At 42.6% G+C, this 25965-nt stretch overlaps 16 non-coding genes across 16 annotated transcripts; all 16 read left to right on the forward strand.

Moving 5' to 3' along the window:
* The first annotated feature begins 4451 nt into the window (after positions 1-4451).
* Positions 4452-4524, forward strand: TRNAV-AAC (transfer RNA valine (anticodon AAC)). Its single transcript has one exon. It is a non-coding gene; the product is annotated as a tRNA-Val (tRNA).
* A 256-nt stretch (positions 4525-4780) lies between these two features.
* TRNAV-UAC (transfer RNA valine (anticodon UAC)) lies at positions 4781-4853 on the forward strand. The gene has a single exon. It is a non-coding gene; the product is annotated as a tRNA-Val (tRNA).
* Positions 4854-5023: 170 nt separating this feature from the next.
* TRNAV-AAC (transfer RNA valine (anticodon AAC)) lies at positions 5024-5096 on the forward strand. Its single transcript has one exon. It is a non-coding gene; the product is annotated as a tRNA-Val (tRNA).
* Positions 5097-9468: 4372 nt separating this feature from the next.
* Positions 9469-9541, forward strand: TRNAV-AAC (transfer RNA valine (anticodon AAC)). Its single transcript has one exon. It is a non-coding gene; the product is annotated as a tRNA-Val (tRNA).
* A 1096-nt stretch (positions 9542-10637) lies between these two features.
* On the forward strand, positions 10638-10710 carry TRNAV-AAC (transfer RNA valine (anticodon AAC)). Its single transcript has one exon. It is a non-coding gene; the product is annotated as a tRNA-Val (tRNA).
* An 86-nt stretch (positions 10711-10796) lies between these two features.
* Positions 10797-10869, forward strand: TRNAV-CAC (transfer RNA valine (anticodon CAC)). Its single transcript has one exon. It is a non-coding gene; the product is annotated as a tRNA-Val (tRNA).
* Positions 10870-18684: 7815 nt separating this feature from the next.
* TRNAV-CAC (transfer RNA valine (anticodon CAC)) lies at positions 18685-18757 on the forward strand. The gene has a single exon. It is a non-coding gene; the product is annotated as a tRNA-Val (tRNA).
* Positions 18758-18854: 97 nt separating this feature from the next.
* TRNAA-UGC (transfer RNA alanine (anticodon UGC)) lies at positions 18855-18927 on the forward strand. The gene has a single exon. It is a non-coding gene; the product is annotated as a tRNA-Ala (tRNA).
* Positions 18928-21194: 2267 nt separating this feature from the next.
* Positions 21195-21267, forward strand: TRNAV-UAC (transfer RNA valine (anticodon UAC)). The gene has a single exon. It is a non-coding gene; the product is annotated as a tRNA-Val (tRNA).
* A 1097-nt stretch (positions 21268-22364) lies between these two features.
* On the forward strand, positions 22365-22437 carry TRNAV-UAC (transfer RNA valine (anticodon UAC)). Its single transcript has one exon. It is a non-coding gene; the product is annotated as a tRNA-Val (tRNA).
* Positions 22438-23205: 768 nt separating this feature from the next.
* TRNAV-AAC (transfer RNA valine (anticodon AAC)) lies at positions 23206-23278 on the forward strand. Its single transcript has one exon. It is a non-coding gene; the product is annotated as a tRNA-Val (tRNA).
* An 86-nt stretch (positions 23279-23364) lies between these two features.
* Positions 23365-23437, forward strand: TRNAV-CAC (transfer RNA valine (anticodon CAC)). Its single transcript has one exon. It is a non-coding gene; the product is annotated as a tRNA-Val (tRNA).
* A 97-nt stretch (positions 23438-23534) lies between these two features.
* Positions 23535-23607, forward strand: TRNAV-UAC (transfer RNA valine (anticodon UAC)). The gene has a single exon. It is a non-coding gene; the product is annotated as a tRNA-Val (tRNA).
* A 769-nt stretch (positions 23608-24376) lies between these two features.
* TRNAV-AAC (transfer RNA valine (anticodon AAC)) lies at positions 24377-24449 on the forward strand. Its single transcript has one exon. It is a non-coding gene; the product is annotated as a tRNA-Val (tRNA).
* Positions 24450-24535: 86 nt separating this feature from the next.
* Positions 24536-24608, forward strand: TRNAV-CAC (transfer RNA valine (anticodon CAC)). The gene has a single exon. It is a non-coding gene; the product is annotated as a tRNA-Val (tRNA).
* Positions 24609-24705: 97 nt separating this feature from the next.
* On the forward strand, positions 24706-24778 carry TRNAA-UGC (transfer RNA alanine (anticodon UGC)). The gene has a single exon. It is a non-coding gene; the product is annotated as a tRNA-Ala (tRNA).
* Positions 24779-25965: the final 1187 nt, after the last annotated feature.

Below are 25965 nucleotides of genomic sequence, written 5' to 3' on the forward strand. Positions count from 1 at the left end.
TCCGACAACGGCTTCAATTTGTTCCTCCCACAGCAGTGGGGTACGTTGAGGTCCTACAAAGCTGCGCATAAAGGACTGTTGCCTGCTAAAACTGGGGGATGCTGATCCACTGGTGCCCGCAGCAGGCCCAGAATCCCCACGTCCTCTACCTGCTGAATCCCCACATCCTCTCCCTGCAGAATCCCCACGTCCTCTCCCTGCTGAAACTCCACGCCCACGCCCACGCGCCTTACTCCCTGCCTTCTTCATCTTGCCAGACTGCTTAAGATAGGCAGAAAAGTACAAAGGGGGGCCTTAGTGTGCTTATTCCTGAACAGCTGGTTACAGGTACAAGAAACACTAATTTTATGAAGTGTGTGTATGTGGACTACACTTTAATAGGAGCTGATGTGGCCTACACAAGTTCCAAATGTAGTGTTTGGTGAACTTTTTTTGTGGTTTCTTTGTTGGAAACAAACTCAAAGTATGTGAACAAAGAATTGAAACTGATAGTATCACCAACGTTTTGGAGCTATTACAATGCAGGCAGGTAACCTACAATGCAAAAGATGAGGCTCCAAAAAAATTGGGTAATACAAATCTGGCTGCGCCGGCAGGGCACAAGCCAGAAAAAAAGGCTCCTCTATCTACTCCTATATAGTGTTTGCAACCAACCAATGTTGATGGATACGGATGGATGCACACTAATAGGAGAAGAAAAAATGAGCTGCACTCAAAGACAAATATGTGTGAGGCAGTGACGCACGTTGAGCGTCCTACAACCAGACGTAGCTGCAGGACACTCTACTCAGCGTGAGCTGCACTCACACACAGTCAGAGACCTCTCAGACAGCCGTCAACAGTGCAGCTAATTGGGCACTGGCACTGACAGACTGCAGAAAGGCTCCGCTGTGTACTCCTATATAGTGTTTGCAACCACCGTAGATGGAGACTGATGGATGCACACTAATAGAAGAAAAAATGAGCTGCACTCAAATAAAAATATGTGTGAGGCACTGACGCACGCTGAGCGTCCTACAGCCAGACGTAGCTGCAGGACACACTACTCAGCGTGAGCTGCACTCACACACAGTCAGAGACCTCTCTGACAGCCGTGAACAGTGCAGCAAAGTGGACACTAGCACTGAAAGGCTGCAGAAAGGCTCCGCTGTCTACTACTAGTGTTTGCAACCAACGTATATGGATACGGATGGAAGCACACTAGATTGAAATTATGTAAAAAATGCAGCTCAAAAAATAAAAGATGTATGAGGCAGCAGTGATCACACTGGGTGGCCTACAGCCTGACGTGGCTGCAGGACCCACTCCACAGGGTGAGCTGCACTCACACAGCCCTTGCAGACAGCTGTGAACACTGCTGCTAGGGCAAAGAAGGCTACAGTGGTGGTTTATGTAGCCTGGGTAAAGCACTAGATGTTTGGTGGAATCGCTATTTCTAACTGTCCCTCACAGTCTTCTACAGCAGCCTGTCCCTAACTGAATTCACAGCAGAGTGACCAGAAATGGCGGCTGCGGTGGCTTTTATAGTGCATCATGACATCATTTCGGCAGCCAATCACAGCCATGCCAATAGTTAACATGCCTACATGCCTAACAGGATGTGCCCACACTTCGGAGGATTCCCATTGGCTTAATCAAAGCAAGCAGGCTCATAGCATGATGGGAACTTCCGATTCCGATTCCGGAATCCGATATGACAAAAGTATCGGAAGTCAGTATCGGAATTCCGATACCGCTAATATCGGCCGATACCCGATACTTGCGGTATCGGAATGCTCAACACTAGTTGTCACGTTCACCTCACACGCGAACGGTCCCCAGTTCGAAACTGGATAGAAGCATGACATTAGGCGTTGATATTAACCCTCCGTCAGGCGCAATAGATCTGACAGGCACGCAGTAATTAGTTTCACTTCTCTCTCCTTGCCCACTTATCAGAAAACCCCACCCCTCCTAGTTATCTCCTGACTCTACAGGCTCTGTGAAACCTGATATCACAGTGACTCAGCAGACCTTCTAGTGAGCAGATATCAACACTTTGGCTTCTCAGGCACATTGCGCCTGATTTCAACACAAATTGAAAGGTTAGTATTTTCTTTTTTTATTCATCACGATTGTGTATTTAGCTTGTTTTATGAAGGATTAATGCTAAGTTAGTGTACATAAGTACTGTTTTCTTAGACAAAAGGAGGGTGGCTTCTAAGGCACATTGCGCCCTAACACATACTCTTTCTCTCTTGCTTCAGATTTTCTGCTTCAATGGCCAGAAAACAGTATGATTCATCTAAACCCCTTCATTTAGAAGAAATGAAGATTTTTTTGTTAGAAGATGATGAGGAAGAACCAGCAGTAACTGAGGATTTAGAGGAATCTAGTGACATTTCATCTGAAGATGAGGTAGCAGACTGTAACACTGATTCTGGAACAGAGCAGGATGGTGATGACACTGATACAGAGGAAACAGACACAGATCTAGCTTATTATTTGGGCAAAGATAAAAATACAAAGTGGAACAAAAAGGCACCCAAGAACAAACAGCGCAGAGAATCCCACAATATTATTACACACCTTCCTGGAGTTATTGGAAGTGCTAGAAAAGCTAAAACTGCAGTGGAATATTGGAGTAATCTAATTACAGATAGCATGTTGGAAACTATTGTTCGGTTCACTAACCAGTATATTGACACAATCAAAGAGCAATTCTCCAGAGAGAGGGACATCAAAAACACTGATGTGATTGAACTCAAGGCATTTATTGGCTTGTTATACCTAGCTGGTGCTTTCAGAGCAAATAGGCAAAGTTTGGAGGAGCTGTGGGGGACAGACGGTGATGGCATCGAAAAATTCAGCCTTGTGATGAATCTGAAACGATTCAAAGTCCTGATCCGTTCTCCGTTTCGATGATCGAAGTACCCGGACAGAACGAAAAGGTTATGACCGGCTTGCACCAATTCGGGACATATTTCAACAATTTATTATGAATTGTCAAAAAAGCTATTGCCCGGGGCAAAACCTCACTATTGATGAGATGCTTCCAGGTTTCCGTGGAAGATGTGGTTTTCGGCAATATATACCATCAAAGCCAAACAAATATGGAATTAAAATTTTTGCCATGGTTGATGCAAGGATGATGTACACTATGAACATGGAAGTTTATTGTGGAAGACAATCACCAGGTCCTTTCAATGTGAGCAACAAGCCTAGTGATGTGGTGAAGAGAATTGCTGAGCCAATGTTTGGATCTGGTCGAAATATCACTGCTGATAACTGGTTTACTGACTTTGATCTGATTTATTTTTTTAAAACGAAAAAGCTGTCATATGTGGGAACTGTTAGAAAAAACAAAAGGCAGTTGCCGCCAGATTTTCTATATACAAAAGGCAAACAACAGTATAGCACTATGTTTGGGTTCAGTAATGGAAAGATTTTAGTTTCTTACATCCCACGCGAGAGGAAAAATGTGATTTTGGTCTCTTCATTACATAATGATTACACCATTGATCCAGAGTCTGGGGAGCTAAAGAAACCAGAAATCATAACTTTTTATAATTTGACCAAAAGCGGCGTTGACACTGCTGACCAAATGTATGGCAATTTCAATGTAAGTCGAAATACCAAACGCTGGCCGATGGTAATCTTCTTTACAATGCTGAATGTGGGTGGCATCAACTCACAAGTAATTTACCTCGGTAATGAACTTAAACAAATGCGCAGAAGAATGTACCTAAAACAATTGGCTAATGAACTGGTGAGTGGAGAGCTAAGCCTAAGAAGTTCAAAGACGGTTGGAATGCCCCTTGCCCTGCAACACCAGTTGAAGAGATATCGTCCCAAGGATGTTCCAGAACAAACACCGACTCTACCACCTTCTAAAAGACGCAGTTGTACTACCTGCTCATTTGTATCTGGTTTCAGAAGGCTTTCTAAATATGACTGCAAAATATGTAAAGAATCAATCTGCCTTTCCCATGCAACTTTCGTCTGCCAGCCTTGCTTTTCTAAGTGTACCTGTGCTGCTTCTGCTGCAATTGAAACCACTGAAGATGAGTAGAAAATAATTAAGTAACATCTAAGTGCAATATCCTTTAAGTTTTTTTCCATAATTTTACATTTAAGCAATAGTTAAGTAAAGATAACTGGAGCCTATTTGGCGGTACTACCGAAAAGTGGTACTTTTAGTTTTAAGAAGTTTATGGTTAATAAATGTTTTTTTTTGCATCTGATTTGGTGTAATCTCTTTTAATACATTCCTATGAAGGTCACTGACTACTTCTATAGTCCTGAAATTGAAATATGTAGCTACTATAGGTGGTTTTCTGACCTGTGCTTGTCAGGCACATTGCGCATGAACTGAGGAGAATCTATATTGCGCCTGACGGAGGGTTAAAGCTTTTGACGTTGAGTCTCTGTTCTCGATGGCTCGTCATGACCACAGTAACCTTCCGCAGCCGGTTTCTGTAGTGTAGTGGTTATCACATTCGCCTAACATGCGAAAGGTCCCCAGTTCGAAACTGGGCAGAAACATGCTGTTACCCTTTGGTACCCAAGCTTTTGACTTTCAGTTCTTGATCTCGATTGCTTGTTGTCACCACAGTAAGCGCTTGCATCTGGTTTCTGTAGTGTAGCGGTTATCACGTTTGCCTCACATGCGATAGGTCCCCAGTTTGAAACTGGGCAGAAACACAGCTTTTTCTCTTGGAAAACGATCTTTTTGACTTTCAGTGCTTGTTCTTTATTGCTTGCTATGACCACAGCATTTTTTGCTTGTTTGAATTGGTTGGCTTCTGTAGTGTAGTGGTTATCACGTTTGCTTTACACGCGAAAGGTCCTCAGTTCAAAACTGGGCAGAAACACAGCGTTCCTCTTGCAAACTAGCGCTTTTGACAATGAGTGCTTGATCGTTAATGCTTGCCATGACCACAGTAAATGCTCTTGTCTGGTTACTGTAGTGTAGTGATTGTCCTGTTTGCCATCCTCCTGAAAGTTCCCTGTTTTGATCCCGGGCAGAAACCTTCCGCATCCGGTTTCTGTAGTGTAGTGGTTATCATGTTCGCCTAACACGCGAAAGTTCCCCAGTTCGAAACTGGGCAGAAACACGCTGTTACCCTTTGGTATCCAAGCTTTTGACTTTCAGTTCTTGATCTCGATTGCTTGTTGTCACCACAGTAAGCACTTGCATCCGGTTACTGTAGTGTATCGGTTATCACGTTCTCCTCACACGCGAAAGGTCCCCAGTTCGAAACTGGGCAGAAACACAGCTTTTATTTCTCTTGGAAAATGATCTTTTTGACTTTCAGTGCTTGTTCTTTATTGCTTGCCATGACCACAGCATTTTTTGTTTGTTTGAATCGGTTTGTTGCTGTAGTGTAGCGGTTATCAAGTTCGCTTTACATGTGAAAGGTCCTCAGTTCGAAACTGGGCAGAAACACAGCGTTCCTCTTGCAAACTAGCGCTTTTGACAATGAGTGCTTGATCGTTAATGCTTGCCATGACCACAGTAAACGCTCTTGTCTGGTTACTGTAGTGTAGTGATTGTCCTGTTTGCCGTCCTGTTTGCCATCCTCCTGAAAGTTCCCTGTTTTGATCCCGGGCAGAAACATGTGGCTTTTCTTTATTTTGATCACAAACGTATATTGTTGGCTTAATTAGCCTTAGTTAGCATATTCTATTGCTGGTTTAATGAGCATTACTTTTACCAATGTGGTTATTTCTACCCGTTTTTGCTTTTGGCAAGCATGTGTGTTTTTGACAGTGTCTAAGTGTTCCTAATTCAAGTAACACCTGATAGGATCAAGGTGCGAAAGCAGGCATCTAGGTACTTTTTCTTTTTGGCTTTTGTACAAAGGCATGAGAATGTTTTGTGGAGCATGGTTTTGTTTCCCTGTTTGTTCTTTTTCTCCAATAGCCTGACAAATGAAAGGTTCCTGTGTTGCAAAATGCACTTTGTCCTGGGAATCTTTGTTGGGAATCTCTCTCAGGCAAAACTAACAGGTCAAGGAAATTCTTATCCTCTCTTGCTGACAACTTTATCTTCCAAAAGGTAAGGGAGAAAACAAGGGCAACTGCTACCTTGGATCTAATCCTTATAAACAGGGAGGAAATGGTTGAGGAGGTAAAAGTGGCTGGGACCCTAGGAGGTAGCGACCATGCTATTTTAGAATTTTGGATAACTAGAGGCGGAAGACCTGTGAAGACTCAGACGTCAAGGTTAGATTTCAGAAAGGCAGATTTTAAGGGATTCAGAAAGAGAATTGGAGGGATCCAATGGCTGGATATCCTTAAAGACAAAAATGTCCAGGAAGGATGGGAAATCTTGAAAAATGAAATTCTCAAAGCACAGTTGTTAACAATTCCGAAAAGAGGGAAGAATAGGAAGCAGTTAAGGAAACCAGGATGGATGAACACAGAACTTAAGCACATGCTAAAAAGGAAGAATAAAATGTTTATAAAATGGAAAGAGGGAGGCATATCTAAAGAAGAATATAATGCTGTCTGCAGAACCTGCAGGGCACAAATCAGATTATCTAAAGCTGAAAATGAATTGAGGCTTGCAAGAGATGTCAAAAGCAATAATAAAGGATTTTGGGGATATGTCAAAAGTAAAAGAAAAGTCAAAGATGCTATAGGATTTTTACAGGATGAAAATGATGAAATGGTAAGACAGGATGTTGAGAAGGCTGAACTTTTAAATTCCTATTTTGCATCTGTTTTCTCTCAGAAAGGAAATGTAACATCAACTGTTATTCACTGTCCTATTAAGGGAATAGAAGAATCCAGGATATCTATAAACAGAAAGATAGTGAGGAAACACTTAGCTAGCCTAAATGAATTCAAGTCTCCAGGTCCAGATGAATTACACCCCAGAGTACTGAAGGAGATAGCAGAAGAAATTTTTGAACCCCTCTCTATAATCTTTGAAAATTCTTGGAGAACAGGAGAAGTGCCAGAAGACTGGAGAAGAGCAAATGTTGTTCCTATCTTCAAAAAGGGGAAGAAGGTGGACCCAGGTAACTATAGGCCGGTGAGTCTGACTTCTATACCAGGAAAGATCTTTGAACAAATTATTAAACAACATGTATGTCAATACCTGGATAAGAATGAAGTGATTAAACAGAGTCAGCATGGGTTTGTAACTAATAAGTCATGTCAGACTAACTTAATTTCCTTCTATGACGGTATCACTGATTGGTTGGATCAAGGAAATGCTGTAGATATAGTATATCTTGACTTCAGCAAAGCATTTGACAAAGTCTCTCATACAATCCTTATTGAAAAAATGATTAAGTATGGAATGGACAAGGCAACTGTTAGGTGGATTCATAACTGGCTTAGTGATCGGACCCAAAGAGTGGTCGTAAATGGCTGCACATCCAGTTGGAAGAATGTCTCAAGTGGGGTACCACAGGGCTCTGTCCTGGGCCCTGTATTGTTCAACATCTTTATCAACGATTTAGATGAAGGAATTGAGGGTAAACTGATTAAATTTGCTGATGACACAAAGCTAGGAGGGATAGCTAATACTAGAGAAGAGAGAGAGAGGATTCAAAAAGATTTAAATAAACTGGAGAAGTGGGCAGCAACTAACAGAATGGTTTTTAACAGGGAGAAATGCAAAGTACTACATCTGGGCAATAAAAATGGAAAAAGCATATATAGAATGGGAGGAATAGGGCTTAGTGACAGCACATGTGAAAAAGACTTGGGTATACTAATAGATCACAGACTGAATATGAGTCAACAGTGTGATGCAGCAGCAAAAAAGGCAAATGCAATTCTAGGATGTATTAACAGAAGCATACAGTCTAGATCACGTGAAGTCATTATTTCCCTCTACTCCTCTTTGGTCAGACCTCATCTGGAATATTGTGTCCAGTTTTGGGCACCACATTTTAAAAAAGACATCAACAAACTGGAGCAAGTTCAGAAAAGAGCGACCAGAATGGTGACCGGTCTGCAAACCCTGTCTTATGAGGAAAGGTTGCAGGATTTGGGAATGTTTAGTTTGCAAAAGAGAAGACTGAGAGGAGACTTAATACTGTCTACAAATATCTAAAGGGCTGTCACATTGTAGAAGGATCAACTTTATTCTCATCTGCACAAGGAAAGACTAGAAGCAATGGGATGAAACTGAATGGGAGGAGACACAGATTAGATATTAGAAAAAACTTTTTGACAGTTAGAGTGATCAATGAGTGGAACAGGCTGCCACGAGAAGTGGTGAGTTCTCCTTCACTGGAAGTCTTCAAACAGAGGCTGGACAGACATCTGACTGGGATGATTTAGCGAATCCTGCTTTGAGCAGGGGGTTGGACCAGATGGCCCAGGAGGTCCCTTCCAACTCTACGATTCTATGATTCTGTCTTCAGACATAGAGGAAGACCTCTTGACTTTGGCTGGCTGTTTTTTTCTTTTTCAAGTTCATTTCAGCATGTTTAAACATCTTTAGCTTTGCATGGAGTTTCTGAAGTGTAGTGGTTGTCACGTTCGCCTCATACGCGAAAGGTCCCCAGTTCGAAACTGGGCAAAAACACAGCTTTTTCTCTTGGAAAACGATCTTTTTGACTTTCAGTGCTTGTTCTTTATTGCTTGCCATGACCACAGCATTTTTTGTTTGTTTGAATTGCTTGGTTTCTGTAGTGTAGCGGTTATCACGTTGACTTTACACGCGAAAGGTCCTCAGTTCGAAACTGGGCAGAAACACAGCGTTCCTCTTGCAAACTAGCGATTTTGACAATGAGTGCTTGATCTTTAATGCTTGCCATGACCACAGTAAACGCTCTTGTCTGGTTACTGTAGTGTAGTGATTGTCCTGTTTGCCATCCTCCTGAAAGTTCCCTGTTTTGATCCCGGGCAGAAACATGTGGCTTTTCTTTATTTTGATCACAAACGTATATTGTTGGCTTAATTAGCCTTAGTTAGCATATTCTATTGCTGGTTTAATGAGCATTACTATTACCAATGTGATTATTTCTACCCGTTTTTGCTTTTGGCAAGCATGTGTGTTTTTGACAGTGTCTAAGTGTTCCTCATTCAAGTAACACCTGATAGGATCAAGGTGCGAAAGCAGGCATCTAGGTGCTTTTTCTTTTTGGCTTTTGGACAAAGGCATGAGAATGTTTTGTGGAGCATGGTTTTGTTTCCCTGTTTGTTCTTTTTCTCCAATAGCCTGACAAATGAAAGGTTCCTGTGTTGCAAAATGCACTTTGTCCTGTCTTCAGACATAGAGGAAGACCTCTTGACTTTGGCTGGCTGTTTTTTTCTTTTTCAAGTTCATTTCAGCATGTTTAAACATCTTTAGCTTTGCATTGAGTTTCTGAAGTGTAGTGGTTGTCACATTCACCTCACACGCGAACGGTCCCCAGTTCAAAACTCGATTGAAGCATGACATTAGGCATTGATGTTAAAGCTTTTGACATTGAGTCTTTGTTCTCGATGGCTCGTCATGACCACAGTAACCTTCCGCAGCCGGTTTCTGTAGTGTAGTGGTTATCACGTTCGCCTAACACGCGAAAGGTCCCCAGTTCGAAACTGGGCAGAAACACGCTGTTACCCTTTGGTATCCAAGCTTTTGACTTTCAGTTCTTGATCTCGATTGCTTGTTGTCACCACAGTAAACGCTTGCCTCCGGTTTCTGTAGTGTAGCGGTTATCACGTTCGCCTCACACGCGAAAGGTCCTCACTTCGAAACTGGGCAGAAACACAGCTTTTCTCTTGGAAAACGATCTTTTTGACTTTCAGTGCTTGTTCTTTATTGCTTGCCATGACCACAGCATTTTTTGTTTGTTTGAATCAGTTGTTTTCTGTAGTGTAGCGGTTATCACGTTTGCTTTACATGTGAAAGGTCCTCAGTTCGAAACTGGGCAGAAACACAGCGTTCCACTTGCAAACTAGTGCTTTTGACAATGAGTGCTTGATCTTTAATGCTTGCCATGACCACAGTAAACGCTCTTGTCTGGTTACTGTAGTGTAGTGATTGTCCTGTTTGCCATCCTCCTGAAAGTTCCTTGTTTTGATCCCGGGCAGAAACATGTGGCTTTTTTTTATTTTGATCACAAACGTATATTGTTGGCTTAATTAGCCTTAGTTAGCATATTCTATTGCTGGTTTAATGAGCATTACTTTTACCGATGTGATTATTTCTACCCGTTTTTGCTTTTGGCAAGCATGTGTGTTTTTGACAGTGTCTAAGTGTTCCTAATTCAAGTAACACCTGATAGGATCAAGGTGCGAAAGCAGGCATCTAGGTGCTTTTTCTTTTTGGCTTTTGGACAAAGGCATGAGAATGTATTGTGGAGCATGGTTTTGTTTCCCTGTTTGTTCTTTTTCTCCAATAGCCTGACAAATGAAAGGTTCCTGTGTTGCAAAATGCACTTTGTCCTGTCTTCAGACATAGAGGAAGACCTCTTGACTTTGGCTGGCTGTTTTTTTCTTTTTCAAGTTCATTTCAGCATGTTTAAACATCTTTAGCTTTGCATGGAGTTTCTGAAGTGTAGTGATTGTCACGTTCACTTCACACGCGAACGGTCCCCAGTTCGAAACTGGATAGAAGCATGACATTAGGCGTTGATATTAAAGCTTTTGACGTTGAGTCTTTGTTCTCGATGGCTCGTCGTGACCACAGTAACCTCCCGCAGTCGGTTTCTGTAGTGTAGTGGTTATCACGTTCGCCTAACACGCGAAAGGTCCCCAGTTCAAAACTGGGCAGAAACACGCTGTTACCCTTATGTATCCAAGCTTTTGACTTTCAGTTCTTGATCTCGATTGCTTGTTGTCACCACAGTAAGCGCTTGCTTCTGGTTTCTGTAGTGTAGCGGTTATCACGTTCACCTCACACGCGAAAGGTCCCCAGTTCGAAACTGGGCAGAAACACGGCTTTTCTCTTGGAAAACGATCTTTTTGACTTTCAGTGCTTGTTCTTTATTGCTTGCCATGACCACAGCATTTTTTTTTTGTTTGAATTGGTTGGTTTCTGTAGTGTAGCGGTTATCACGTTCGCTTTATATGCGGAAAGTCCTCCGTTCGAAACTGGGCAGAAACACAGCGTTCCTCTTGCAAACTAGTGCTTTTGACAATGAGTGCTTGATCTTTAATGCTTGCCATGACCACAGTAAATGCTCTTGTCTGGTTACTGTAGTGTAGTGATTGTCCTGTTTGCCATCCTCCTGAAAGTTCCCTGTTTTGGTCCCGGGCAGAAACATGTGGCTTTTCTTTATTTTGATCACAAACGTATATTGTTGGCTTAATTAGCCTTAGTTAGCATATTCTATTGCTGGTTTAATGAGCATTACTTTTACCAATGTGATTATTTCTACCCGTTTTTGCTTTTGGCAAGCATGTGTGTTTTTGACAGTGTCTAAGTGTTCCTAATTCAAGTAACACCTGATAGGATCAAGGTGCGAAAGCAGGCATCTAGGTGCTTTTTCTTTTTGGCTTTTGGACAAAGGCATGAGAATGTTTTGTGGAAAATGGTTTTGTTTCCCTGTTTGTTCTTTTTTCCAATAGCCTGACAAATGAAAGGTTCCTGTGTTGCAAAATGCACTTTGTCCTGTCTTCAGACAGAGAGGAAGACCTCTTGACTTTGGCTGGATGTTTTTTTCTTTTTCAAGTTTATTTCAGCATGTTTAAACATCTTTAGCTTTGCATGGAGTTTCTGAAGTGTAGTGGTTGTCACGTTCACCTCACACGCGAACGGTCCCCAATTCGAAACTGGATAGAAGCATGACATTAGGCGTTGATATTAAAGCTTTTAACATTGAGTCTTTGTTCTCGATGGCTCGTCATGACCACAGTAACCTTCCACAGCCGGTTTCTGTAGTGTAGTAGTTATCACGTTTGCTTAACACGCGAAAGGTCACCAGTTCGAAACTAGGCAGAAACACGCTGTTACCCTTTGGTATCCAAGCTTTTGACTTTCAGTTCTTGATCTCGATTGCTTGTTGTCACCACAGTAAGTACTTGCATCTGGTTTCTGTAGTGTAGTGGTTATCACGTTCGCCACACACGCGAAAGTTCACCAGTTCGAAACTGGGCAGAAACACGCTGTTACCCATTGGTATCTAAGCTTTTGACTTTCAGTTCTTGATCTCGATTGCTTGTCTCCACAGTAAGCGATTGCATCTGGTTTCTGTAGTGTAGCGGATATCACGTTCGCCTCACACGCGAAAGGTCCCCAGTTTGAAATTGGGCAGAAACACAGCTTTTTTTCTTGGAAAACGATCTTTTTGACTTTCAGTGCTTGTTCTTTATTGCTTGCCATGACCACAGCATTTTTTGCTTGTTTGAATCGGTTGGTTTCTGTAGTGTAGCGGTTATCAGGTTTGCTTTACACGCTAAAGGTCCTCAGTTCGAAACTGGGCAGAAACATTGCGTTCCTCTTGCAAAATAGCGCTTTTGACAATGAGTGCTTGATCTTTAATGCTTGCCATGACCACAGTAAACGCTCTTGTCTGGTTACTGTAGTGTAGTGATTGTCCTGTTTGCCATCCACCTGAAAGTTTCCTGTTTTGATCCCGGGCAGAAACATGTGGCTTTTCTTTATTTTGATCACAAACGTATATTGTTGGCTTAATTAGCCTTAGTTAGCATACTCTATTGCTGGTTTAATGAGCATTACTTTTACCAATGTGATTATTTCTACCCGTTTTTGCTTTTGGCAAGCATGTGTGTTTTTGACAGTGTCTAAGTGTTCCTAATTCAAGTAACACCTGATAGGATCAAGGTGCGAAAGCAGGCATCTAGGTGCTTTTTCTTTTTGACTTTTGGACAAAGGCATGAGAATGTTTTGTGGAGCATGGTTTTGTTTCCCTGTTTGTTCTTTTTCTCCAATAGCCTGACAAATGAAAGGTTCCTGTGTTGCAAAATGCACTTTGTCCTGTCTTCAGACATAGAGGAAGACCTCTTGACTTTGGCTGGCTGTTTTTTTCTTTTTCAAGTTCATTTCAGCATGTTTAAACATCTTTAGTTTTGCATGGAGTTTCTGAAGTGTAGTGGTTGTCACGTTCACCTCACACGCGAACGGTCCCCAGTTCGAAACTGGATAGAAGCATGACATTAGGCGTTGATATTAAAGCTTTTGACGTTGAGTCTTTGTTCTCGATGGCTCGTCGTGACCACAGTTACCTTCCGCAGCCGGTTTCTGTAGTGTAGTGGTTATCACTAGTGTTGAGCATTCCGATACCGCAAGTATCGGGTATCGGCCGATACTTGCTGTATCGGGATACCGACTTCCGATATTTTTTCAATGTCGGAATCGGAAGTTCAAAGTTGATTGACAGCCTGACGTCATAATGATGCGCGGTGTGTGAGCATCATGATGCACCGTCATTTTGGGCCTTCCGGGGGTCTCTGCCAGCCTGCCGGGGGGCTGTGTGGACAGCCCGGGGTCTGTACCGGCCTGCCGGGGGGCTGTGCCGGCCTGCCGGTGGTCTGTGCACCCTGTGGGGGTCTGTACCGGCCTGCCGGGGGGCTGTGCCGGCCTGCCGGGGGGCTGTGCTGATGTCCAGGGGTCTGTGCAAGCATCGTCCGATGGGACTATAAGTCCCATCTGGCGATGCCTGCTACCATGACAGTGATTGACACATTAGCCAATGGGAAATTCCCACACAGCAATGGCATAAAGTGAGACTAGGGACTTTTTTTTTTTTAAGTGGCGGAGGAATACAGTGCGGAAGGATACCTACCTTCCGTCATTGGATTCCTGCAGACCGTAGAGAACGGCAGCATCAGCTGATGCTGCAGTTCTCTACCCAAGATCGTCGTGGGACACACTCGTGGACTGCTTCGGATCGTGGGTGAGTATTTTTGTGGTTTGTTATGTTAATATTTATTCCGGAAAAGACAATGGCTTCGGGGAACAATGTGACAAGTATTGGTAAGTATGTTACTCTATGTTATATGTACTGTATGTCTATGTATGTATTGTATGAATGTATTGTATGTATGTAGTATATATGTGGTATGTATGTAGCATGCAGTATGTATGTAGCATGCATGTAGTATATATGTAGTATGTATGTAGCATGTAGTATGTATGTAGCATGCATGTAGTATATATGTGGTATGTATGTAGCATGTAGTATGTATGTAGCATGCATGTAGTATATATGTAGTATGTATGTAGCATGTAGTATGTATGTAACATGCATGTAGGATATATATGTAGTATGTATGTAGCATGTAGTATGTATGTAGCATGCATGTAGTATATATGTAGTATGTATGTAGCATGTAGTATGTATGTAGCATGCATGTAGTATATATGTAGTATGTATGTAGCATGTAGTATGTATGTAGCATGCATGTAGTATATATGTAGTATGTATGTAGCATGTAGTATGTATGTAGCATGCATGTAGTATATATGTAGTATGTATGTATGTAGCATGTAGTATGTATGTAGTATGTATGGGAGAAAACAAGGGGAACTGCTACCTTGGATCTAATCCTTATAAACAGGGAGGAAATGGTTGAGGAGGTAAAAGTGGCTGGGACCCTAGGAGGTAGCGACCATGCTATTTTAGAATTTTGGATTACTAGAGGTGGAAGACCTGTGAAGACTCAGACGTCAAGGTTAGATTTCAGAAAGGCAGATTTTAAGGGATTCAGAAAGAGAACTGGAGGGATCCAATGGCTGGATATCCTTAAAGACAAAAATGTCCAGGAAGGATGGGAAATCTTGAAAAATGAAATTCTCAAAGCACAGTTGTTAACAATTCCGAAAAGAGGGAAGAATAGGAAGCATTTAAGGAAACCAGGATGGGTGAACACAGAACTTAAGCACATGCTAAAAAGGAAGAAAAAAATGTTTATAAAATGGAAAGAGGGAGGCATATCTAAAGAAGAATATAATGCTGTCTGCAGAACCTGCAGGGCACAAATCAGATTAGCTAAAGCTGAAAATGAACTGAGGCTTGCAAGAGATGTCAAAAGCAATAATAAAGGATTTTGGGGATATGTCAAAAGTAAAAGAAAAGTCAAAGATGCTATAGGATTTTTACAGGATGAAAATGATGAAATGGTAAGACAGGATGTTGAGAAGGCTGAACTTTTAAATTCCTATTTTGCATCTGTTTTCTCTCAGAAAGGAAATGCAACATCAACTGTTATTCACTGTCCTATTAAGGGAATAGAAGAATCCAGGATATCTATAAACAGAAAGATAGTGAGGAAACACTTAGCTAACCTAAATGAATTCAAGTCTCCAGGTCCAGATGAATTACACCCCAGAGTACTGAAGGAGATAGCAGAAGAAATTTTTGAACCCCTCTCCATAATCTTTGAAAATTCTTGGAGAACAGGAGAAGTGCCAGAAGACTGGAGAAGAGCAAATGTTGTTCCTATCTTCAAAAAGGGGAAGAAGGTGGACCCAGGCAACTATAGGCCGGTGAGTCTGACTTCTATACCAGGAAAGATCTTTGAACAAATTATTAAACAACATGTATGTCAATACCTGGATAAGAATGAAGTGATTAAACAGAGTCAGCATGGGTTTGTAACTAATAAGTCATGTCAGACTAACTTAATTTCCTTCTATGACGGTATCACTGATTGGGTGGATCAAGGAAATGCTGTAGATATAGTATATCTTGACTTCAGCAAAGCATTTGACAAAGTCTCTCATACAATCCTTATTGAAAAAATGACTAAGTATGGAATGGACAAGGCAACTGTTTGGTGGATTCATAACTGGCTTAGGCCGGTTTCACACTAGCGCATTTTCAACGCGCGCACGGCCGGGGGTAGCTCCGCCCCCGATCCGGCTCTCTGCCCGGCGTGCCCGCCCCTTCCTTGTAGCGCCGCCTCCTGGCGGACAGCGGCGCCTGCGATCGGCGCACCCTATCTTTAGCATAGGGTGCGCCGATCGTGCGCAGGCCGTGCGCTAGTTGCGCTTTGACCTGCGCTGCGCACTTTTGACGGTGCGCCGTGCGCGCCAAAATCAAACTTTTCGGATTTTGGCGCGCACGGCGCACCGTCAAAAGTGCGCAGCGCAGGTCAAAGCGCAACTAGCGCACGGCCTGCGCACGATCGGCGCACCCTATGCTAAAGATAGGGTGCGCCGATCGCAGGCGCCGCTGTCCGCTAGGAGGCGGCGCTACAAGGAAGGGGCGGGCACGCCGGGCAGAGAGCCGGATCGGGGGCGGAGCTACCACCGGCCGTGCGCGCGCTGAAAATGCGCTAGTGTGAAACCGGCCTTAGTGATCGGACCCAAAGAGTGGTCGTAAATGGCTGCACATCCAGTTGGAAGAATGTCTCAAGTGGGGTACCACAGGGCTCTGTCCTGGGCCCTGTATTGTTCAACATCTTTATCAACGATTTAGATGAAGGAATTGAGGGTAAACTGATTAAATTTGCTGATGACACAAAGCTAGGAGGGATAGCTAATACTAGAGAAGAGAGAGAGAGGATTCAAAAAGATTTAAATAAACTGGAGAAGTGGGCAGCAACTAACAGAATGGTTTTTAACAGGGAGAAATGCAAAGTACTACATCTGGGCAATAAAAATGAAAAAAGCATATATAGAATGGGAGGAATAGGGCTAAGTGACAGCACATGTGAAAAAGACTTGGGTATACTAATAGATCGCAGACTGAATATGAGTCAACAGTGTGATGCAGCAGCAAAAAAGGCAAATGCAATTCTAGGATGTATTAACAGAAGCATACAGTCTAGATCACGTGAAGTCATTATTTCCCTCTACTCCTCTTTGGTCAGACCTCATCTGGAATATTGTGTCCAGTTTTGGGCACCACATTTTAAAAAAGACATCAACAAACTGGAGCAAGTTCAGAAAAGAGCGAGCTGAATGGTGACCGGTCTGCAAACCCTGTCTTATGAGGAAAGGTTGCAGGATTTGGGAATGTTTAGTTTGCAAAAGAGAAGACTGAGAGGAGACTTAATAGCTGTCTACAAATATCTAAAGGGATGTCACATTGTAGAAGGATCAACTTTATTCTCATTTGCACAAGGAAAGACTAGAAGCAATGGGATGAAACTGAATGGGAAGAGACACAGATTAGATATTAGAAAAAACTTTTTGACAGTTAGAGTGATCAATGAGTGGAACAGGCTGCCACGAGAAGTGGTGAGTTCTCCTTCAATGGAAGTCTTCAAACAGAGGCTGGACAGACATCTGACTGGGATGATTTAGCGAATCCTGCTTTGAGCAGGGGGTTGGACCAGATGGCCCAGGAGGTCCCTTCCAACTCTACGATTCTATGATTCTATGATTCTATGATTCTATGATTCTATGTAGCATGCATGTAGTATATATGTAGTATGTATGTAGCATGTAGTATGTATGTAGCATGCATGTAGTATATATGTAGTATGTATGTATGTAGCATGTAGTATGTATGTAGCATGCATGTAGTATGTATGTAGCATGCATGTAGTATGTATGTGGTATGTATGTAGCATGTAGCATGCATGTAGTATGTATGTAGTATGTATGTAGTATGTATGTAGTATGTATGTGGTATGTATGTAGCATGTAGCATGCATGTAGTATGTATGTAGTATATATGTGGAATGTATGTAGCATGTAGTATGTATGTAGCATGTAGTATGTATGTAGCATGCATGTAGTATATATGTAGTATGTATGTATGTAGCATGTAGTATGTATGTAGCATGCATGTAGTATGTATGTAGCATGCATGTAGTATGTATGTGGTATGTATGTAGCATGTAGCATGCATGTAGTATGTATGTAGTATGTATGTAGTATGTATGTGGTATGTATGTAGCATGTAGCATGCATGTAGTATGTATGTAGTATATATGTGGTATGTATGTAGCATGTAGTATGTATGTAGCATGCAGTATGTATGTAGCATGCATGTAGTATATATGTAGTATGTATGTAGCATATATGTAGTATGTATGTAGCATGTAGTATGTATGTAGCATGCAGTATGTATGTAGCATGCATGTAGTATATATGTAGTATGTATGTAGTATATATGTAGTATGAATGTAGCATGTATGTAGCATGTATTTTTTTTTTTTTTTTTTTACATTCAACACATTAGCCGGATGATGGGACTACTACTGTCCCATAATTGGCTAATGTGTCAATCACTGTCATGGTAGCAGGCATCGCCCGATGGGACTTGTAGTCCCATCGGACGATGCCTGCACAGACCCCCGAAGCCTGCACAGACCACCGGCAGGCCGGCACAGCCCCCCGGCAGGCCGGCACAGCCCCCCGGAGCCTGCACAGGCCACCGGCAGGCCGGCACAGCCCCCCGGCAGGCCGGCACAGCCCCCCGGAGCCTGCACAGCCCCCCGGCAGGCCGGCACAGACCACCGGAGCCTGCACAGACCCCCTGGCAGGCCGGCACAGCCCCCCGAAAGGCCCGTACAGACCCCAGAGAGGCTGTACAAGGCAAAAACAGGGTTTTTCTTATTCCGATACCGGAAGTCCCATAGACTTGAATGGGACTTCCGGTATCGGAATCGGCGATACCGATACTTTTTTTAAAGATCGGCCGATCCATTCCGATCCGATACTTTGAAGTATCGGACGGTATCGCTCAACTCTAGTTATCACGTTCGCCTAACACGCGAAAGGTCCCCAGTTCGAAACTGGGCAGAAACACGCTGTTACCCTTTGGTATCCAAGCTTTTGACTTTCAGTTCTTGATCTCGATTGCTTGTTGTCACCACAGTAAGCACTTGCATCCGGTTTCTGTAGTGTAGCGGTTATCACGTTCGCCTCACACGCGAAAGGTCCCCAGTTCGAAACTGGGCAGAAACACAGCTTTTTCTCTTGGAAAACGATCTTTTTGACTTTCAGTGCTTGTTCTTTATTGCTTGCCATGACCACAGCATTTTTTGTTTGTTTTAATCGGTTGGTTTCTGTAGTGTAGCGGTTATCACGTTCGCTTTGCACGCGAAAGGTCCTCAGTTCGAAACTGGGCAGAAACACAGCGATTCTCTTGCAAACTAGCGCTTTTGACAATGAGTACTTGATCTTTAATGCTTGACATAACCACAGTAAACGCTCTTGTCTGGTTACTGTAGTGTAGTGATTGTCCTGTTTGCCATCCTCCTGAAAGTTCCCTGTTTTGATCCCGGGCAGAAACATGTGGCTTTTCTTTATTTTGATCACAAACGTATATTGTTGGCTTAATTAGCCTTAGTTAGAATATTCTATTGCTGGTTTAATGAGCATTACTTTTACCAATGTGATTATTTCTACCCGTTTTTGCTTTTGGCAAGCATGTGTGTTTTTGACAGTGCCTAAGTGTTCCTAATTCAAGTAACACCTGATAGGATCAAGGTGCGAAAGCAGGCATCTAGGTGCTTATTCTTTTTGGCTTTTGGACAAAGGCATGAGAATGTTTTGTGGAGCATGGTTTTGTTTCCCTGTTTGTTCTTTTTCTCCAATAGCCTGACAAATGAAAGGTTCCTGTGTTGCAAAATGCACTTTGTCCTGTCTTCAGACATAGAGGAAGACCTCTTGACTTTGGCTGGCTGTTTTTTTCTTTTTCAAGTTCATTTCAGCATGTTTAAACATCTTTAGGTTTGCATGGAGTTTCTGAAGTTTAGTGGTTGTCACGTTCACCTCACACGCGAACGGTCCCCAGTTCGAAACTGGATAGAAGCATGACATTAGGCGTTGATATTAAAGCTTTTGACGTTGAGTCTTTGTTCTCGATGGCTCGTCATGACCACAGTAACCTTCCGCAGCCGGTTTCTGTAGTGTAGTGGTCATCATGTTCGCCTAACACACGAAAGGTCCCCAGTTCGAAACTGGGCAGAAACACGCTGTTACCCTTTGGTATCCAAGCTTTTGACTTTCAGTTCTTGATCTCAATTGCTTGTTGTCACCACAGTAAGTGCTTGCATCCGGTTTCTGTAGTGTAGCCGTTATCACGTTCGCCTCACTCGCGAAAGGTCGCCAGTTCGAAACTGGGCAGAAACACAGCTTTTTCTCTTGGAAAACGATCTTTTTGACTTTCAGTGCTTGTTCTTTATTGCTTGCCATGACCACAGCATTTTTTGTTTGTTTGAATCGGTTGGTTTCTGTAGTGTAGTGGTTATCACGTTCGCTTTACACGCGAAAGGTCCTCAGTTCAAAACTGGGCACAAAAACAGCGTTCCTCTTGCAAACTAGCGCTTTTGACAATGAGTGCTTGATCTTTAATGCTTGCCATGACCACAGTAAACGCTCTTGTCTGGTTACTGTAGTGTAGTGATTGTCCTGTTTGCCATCCTCCTGAAAGTTCCCTGTTTTGATCCCGGGCAGAAACATGTGGCTTTTCTTTATTTTGATCACAAACGTATATTGTTGGCTTAATTAGCCTTAGTTAGCATATTCTATTGCTGGTTTAATGAGCATTACTTTTACCAATGTGATTATTTCTACCCGTTTTTGCTTTTGGCAAGCATGTGTGTTTTTGACAGTGTCTAAGTGTTCCTAATTCAAGTAACACCTGATAGGATCAAGGTGCGAAAGCAGGCATCTAGGTTCTTTTTCTTTTTGGCTTTTGGACAAAGGCATGAGAATGTTTTGTGGAGCATGGTTTTGTTTCCCTGTTTGTTCTTTTTCTCCAATAGCCTGACAAATGAAAGGTTCCTGTGTTGCAAAATGCACTTTGTCCTGTCTTCAGACATAGAGGAAGACCTCTTGACTTTGGCTGGCTGTTTTTTTCTTTTTCAAGTTCATTTCAGCATGTTTAAACATCTTTAGCTTTGCATGGAGTTTCTGAAGTGTAGTGGTTGTCACGTTCACCTCAAACGCGAACGGTCCCCAGTTCGAAACTCGATAGAAGCATGACATTAGGCGTTGATATTAAAGCTTTTGACGTTGAGTCTTTGTTCTCGATGGCTCGTCATGACCACAGTAACCTTCCGCAGCCGGTTTCTGTAGTAGAGTGGTTTTCACGTTCGCCTAACACGCGAAAGGTCCCCAGTTCAAAACTGGGCAGAAACACGCTGTTACCCTTTAGTATCCAAGCTTTTGACTTTCAGTTCTTGATCTCGATTGCTTGTTGTCACCACAGTAAGCGCTTGCATCCGGTTTCTGTAGTGTAGCGGTTATAACTTTCGCCTCACACTCGAAAGGTCCCCAGTTCGAAACTGGGCAGAAACACAGCTTTTTCTCTTGGAAAACGATCTTTTTGACTTTCAGTGCTTGTTCTTTATTGCTTGCCATGACCACAGCATTTTTTGTTTGTTTGAATCGGTTGGTTTCTGTAGTGTAGTGGTTATCACGTTCGCTTTACACGCGAAAGGTCCTCAGTTCAAAACTGGGCACAAACACAGCGTTCCTCTTGCAAACTAGCGCTTTTGACAATGAGTGCTTGATCTTTAATGCTTGCCATGACCACAGTAAACGCTCTTGTCTGGTTACTGTAGTGTAGTGATTGTCCTGTTTGCCATCCTCCTGAAAGTTCCCTGTTTTGATCCCGGGCAGAAACATGTGGCTTTTCTTTATTTTGATCACAAACGTATATTGTTGGCTTAATTAGCCTTAGTTAGCATATTCTATTGCTGGTTTAATGAGCATTACTTTTACCAATGTGATTATTTCTACCCGTTTTTGCTTTTGGCAAGCATGTGTGTTTTTGACAGTGTCTAAGTGTTCCTAATTCAAGTAACACCTGATAGGATCAAGGTGCGAAAGCAGGCATCTAGGTGCTTTTTCTTTTTGGCTTTTGGACAAAGGCATGAGAATGTTTTGTGGAGCATGGTTTTGTTTCCCTGTTTGTTCTTTTTCTCCAATAGCCTGACAAATGAAAGGTTCCTGTGTTGCAAAATGCACTTTGTCCTGTCTTCAGACATAGAGGAAGACCTCTTGACTTTGGCTGGCTGTTTTTTTCTTTTTCAAGTTCATTTCAGCATGTTTAAACATCTTTAGCTTTGCATGGAGTTTCTGAAGTGTAGTGGTTGTCACGTTCACCTCAAACGCGAACGGTCCCCAGTTCGAAACTCGATAGAAGCATGACATTAGGCGTTGATACTAAAGCTTTTGACGTTGAGTCTTTGTTCTCGATGGCTCGTCATGACCACAGTAACCTTCCGCAGCCGGTTTCTGTAGTAGAGTGGTTATCACGTTCGCCTAACACGCGAAAGGTCCCCAGTTCAAAACTGGGCAGAAACACGCTGTTACCCTTTGGTATCCAAGCTTTTGACTTTCAGTTCTTGATCTCGATTGCTTGTTGTCACCACAGTAAGCGCTTGCATCCGGTTTCTGTAGTGTAGCGGTTATTACTTTCGCCTCACACTCGAAAGGTCCCCAGTTCGAAACTGGGCAGAAACACAGCTTTTTCTCTTGGAAAACGATCTTTTTGACTTTCAGTGCTTGTTCTTTATTGCTTGCCATGACCACAGCATTTTTTGTTTGTTTGAATCGGTTGGTTTCTGTAGTGTAGCGGTTATCACGTTCGCTTTACACGCGAAAGGTCCTCAGTTCGAAACTGGGCAGAAACACAGCGTTCCTCTTGCAAACTAGCGCTTTTGACAATGAGGGCTTGATCTTTAATGCTTGCCATGACCACAGTAAACGCTCTTGTCTGGTTACTGTAGTGTACTGATTGTCCTGTTTGCCATCCTCCTGAAAGTTCCCTGTTTTGATCCCGGGCAGAAACATGTGGCTTTTCTTTATTTTGATCACAAACGTATATTGTTGGCTTAATTAGCCTTAATTAGCATATTCTATTGCTGGTTTAATGAGCATTACTTTTACCAATGTGATTATTTCTACCCGTTTTTGCTTTTGGCAAGCATGTGTGTTTTTGACAGTGTCTAAGTGTTCCTAATTCAAGTAACACCTGATAGGATCAAGGTGCGAAAGCAGGCATCTAGGTGCTTTTTCTTTTTGGCTTTTGGACAAAGGCATGAGAATGTTTTGTGGAGCATGGTTTTGTTTCCCTGTTTGTTCTTTTTCTCCAATAGCCTGACAAATGAAAGGTTCCTGTGTTGCAAAATGCACTTTGTCCTGTCTTCAGACATAGAGGAAGACCTCTTGACTTTGGCTGGCTGTTTTTTTCTTTTTCAAGTTCATTTCAGCATGTTTAAACATGTTTAGCTTTGCATGGAGTTTCTGAAGTGTAGTGGTTGTCACGTTCACCTCAAAAGCGAACGGTCCCCAGTTCGAAACTCGATAGAAGCATGACATTAGGCGTTGATATTAAAGCTTTTGACGTTGAGTCTTTGTTCTCGATGGCTCGTCATGACCACAGTAACCATCCGCAGCCGGTTTCTGTAGTATAGTGGTTATCACGTTCGCCTAACACGCGAAAGGTCCCCAGTTCAAAACTGGGCAGAAACACGCTGTTACCTTTTGGTATCCAAGCTTTTGACTTTCAGTTCTTGATCTCGATTGCTTGTTGTCACCACAGTAAACGCTTGCTTCCGGTTTCTGTAGTGTAGCGGTTATCACGTTCACCTCACACGCGAAAGGTCCCCAGTTCGAAACTGGGCAGAAACACTGCTTTTTCTCTTGGAAAACTATCTTTTTGACTTTCAGTGCTTGTTCTTTATTGCTTGCCATGACCACAGCATTTTTTGTTTGTTTGAATAGGTTGGTTTCTGTAGTGTAGCGGTTATCACGTTCGCTTTACACGCGAAAGGTCCTCAGATCGAAACTGTGCAGAAACACAGCGTTCCTCTCGCAAACTAGCGCTTTTGACAATGAGTGCTTGATCTTTAATGCTTGCCATGACCACAGTAAACGCTCTTGTCTGGTTACTGTAGTGTAGTGATTGTCCTGTTTGCCATCCTCCTGAAAGTTCCCTGTTTTGATCCCGGGCAGAAACATGTGGCTTTTCTTTATTTTGATCACAAACGTATATTGTTGGCTTAATTAGCCTTATTTAGCATATTCTATTGCTGGTTTAATGAGCATTACTTTTACCAATGTGATTATTTCTACCTGTTTTTGCTTTTGGCAAGCATGTGTGTTTTTGACAGTGTCTAAGTGTTCCTAATTCAAGTAACACCTGATAGGATCAAGGTGCGAAAGCAGGCATCTAGGTGCTTTTTCTTTTTGGCTTTTGGACAAAGGCATGAGAATGTTTTGTGGAGCATGGTTTTGTTTCCCTGTTTGTTCTTTTTCTCCAATAGCCTGAAAAATGAAAGGTTCCTGTGTTGCAAAATGCACTTTGTCCTGTCTTCAGACATAGAGGAAGAACTCTTGACTTTGGCTGGATGTTTTTTTTCTTTTTCAAGTTCATTTCAGCATGTTTAAACATCTTTATCTTTGCATGGAGTTTCTGAAGTGTAGTGGTTGTCACGTTCATCTCACAAGCGAACGGTCCCCAGTTCGAAACTAGATAGAAGCATGACATTAGGCGTTGATATTAATGCGTTTGACGTTGAGTCTTTGTTCTCGATGACTCGTCATGACCACAGTAACCTTCCGCAGCCGGTTTCTGTAGTGTAGTGGTTATCACGTTCGCCTAACACGCGAAAGGTCCCCAGTTCGAAACTGGGCAGAAACACGCTGTTACCCTTTGGTATCCAAGCTTTTGACTTTCAGTTCTTGATCTTGATTGCTTGTTGTCACCACAGTAAGCGTTTGCATCCGGTTTCTGTAGTGTAGCGGTTATCACGTTCGCCTCACACGCGAAAGGTCCCCAGTTCGAAACTGGGCCGAAACACAACTGTTTCTCTTGGTAAACGATCTTTTTGACTTTCAGTGCTTGTTCTTTATTGCTTGCCATGACCACAGCATTTTTTGTTTGTTCGAATGGGTTGGTTTCTGTAGTGTAGAGGTTATCACGTTCGCTTTGCATGCGAAAGGTCCTCAGTTCGAAACTGGGCAGAAACACAGTGATTTTCTTGCAAACTAGCACTTTTGACAATGAGTGCTTGATCTTTAATGCTTGACATAACCACAGTAAACGCTCTTGTCTGGTTACTGTAGTGTAGTGATTGTCCTGTTTGCCATCCTCCTGAAAGTTCCCTGTTTTGATCCCGGGCAGAAACATGTGGCTTTTCTTTATTTTGATCACAAACGTATATTGTTGGCTTAATTAGCCTTAGTTAGCATATTCTATTGCTGGTTTAATGAGCATTACTTTTACCAATGTGATTATTTCTACCCGTTTTTGCTTTTGGCAAGCATGTGTGTTTTTGACAGTGCCTAAGTGTTCCTAATTCAAGTAACACCTGATAGGATCAAGGTGCGAAAGCAGGCATCTAGGTGCTTATTCTTTTTGGCTTTTGGACAAAGGCATGAGAATGTTTTGTGGAGCATGGTTTTGTTTCCCTGTTTGTTCTTTTTCTCCAATAGCCTGACAAATGAAAGGTTCCTGTGTTGCAAAATGCACTTTGTCCTGTCTTCAGACATAGAGGAAGACCTCTTGACTTTGGCTGGATGTTTTTTTCTTTTTCAAGTTCATTTCAGCATGTTTAAACATCTTTAGGTTTGCATGGAGTTTCTGAAGTTTAGTGGTTGTCACGTTCACCTCACATGCGAACGGTCCCCAGTTCGAAACTGGATAGAAGCATGACATTAGGCGTTGATATTAAAGCTTTTGACGTTGAGTCTTTGTTCTCGATGGCTCGTCATGACCACAGTAACCTTCCGCAGCCGGTTTCTGTAGTGTAGTGGTTATCATGTTCGCCTAACACACGAAAGGTCCCCAGTTTGAAACTGGGCAGAAACACAGCTTTTTCTCTTGGAAAACGATCTTTTTGACTTTCAGTGCTTGTTCTTTATTGCTTGCCATGACCACAGCATTTTTAGTTTATTTGAATCGGCTGGTTTCTGTAGTGTAGCGGTTATCACGTTCGCTTTACACGTGAAAGGTCCTCAGTTCGAAACTGGATAGAAGCATGACATTAGGCGTTGATATTAAAGCTTTTGACATTGAGTCTTTGTTCTCGATGGCTCGTCATGACCACAGTAACCTTCGGCAGCCGGTTTCTGTAGTGTAGTGGTTATCACGTTCGCCTAAGGCCTCTTTCACACATCAGGTTTTCGCCGTCAGGCGCGATCCGGCGCTTTTGACA

Source organism: Dendrobates tinctorius, unplaced genomic scaffold (genome assembly GCF_039654945.1).
Source record: "Dendrobates tinctorius isolate UK_male_01 unplaced genomic scaffold, ASM3965494v1 ptg000432c, whole genome shotgun sequence".
NCBI classification, from domain to species: domain Eukaryota; kingdom Metazoa; phylum Chordata; class Amphibia; order Anura; family Dendrobatidae; genus Dendrobates; species Dendrobates tinctorius.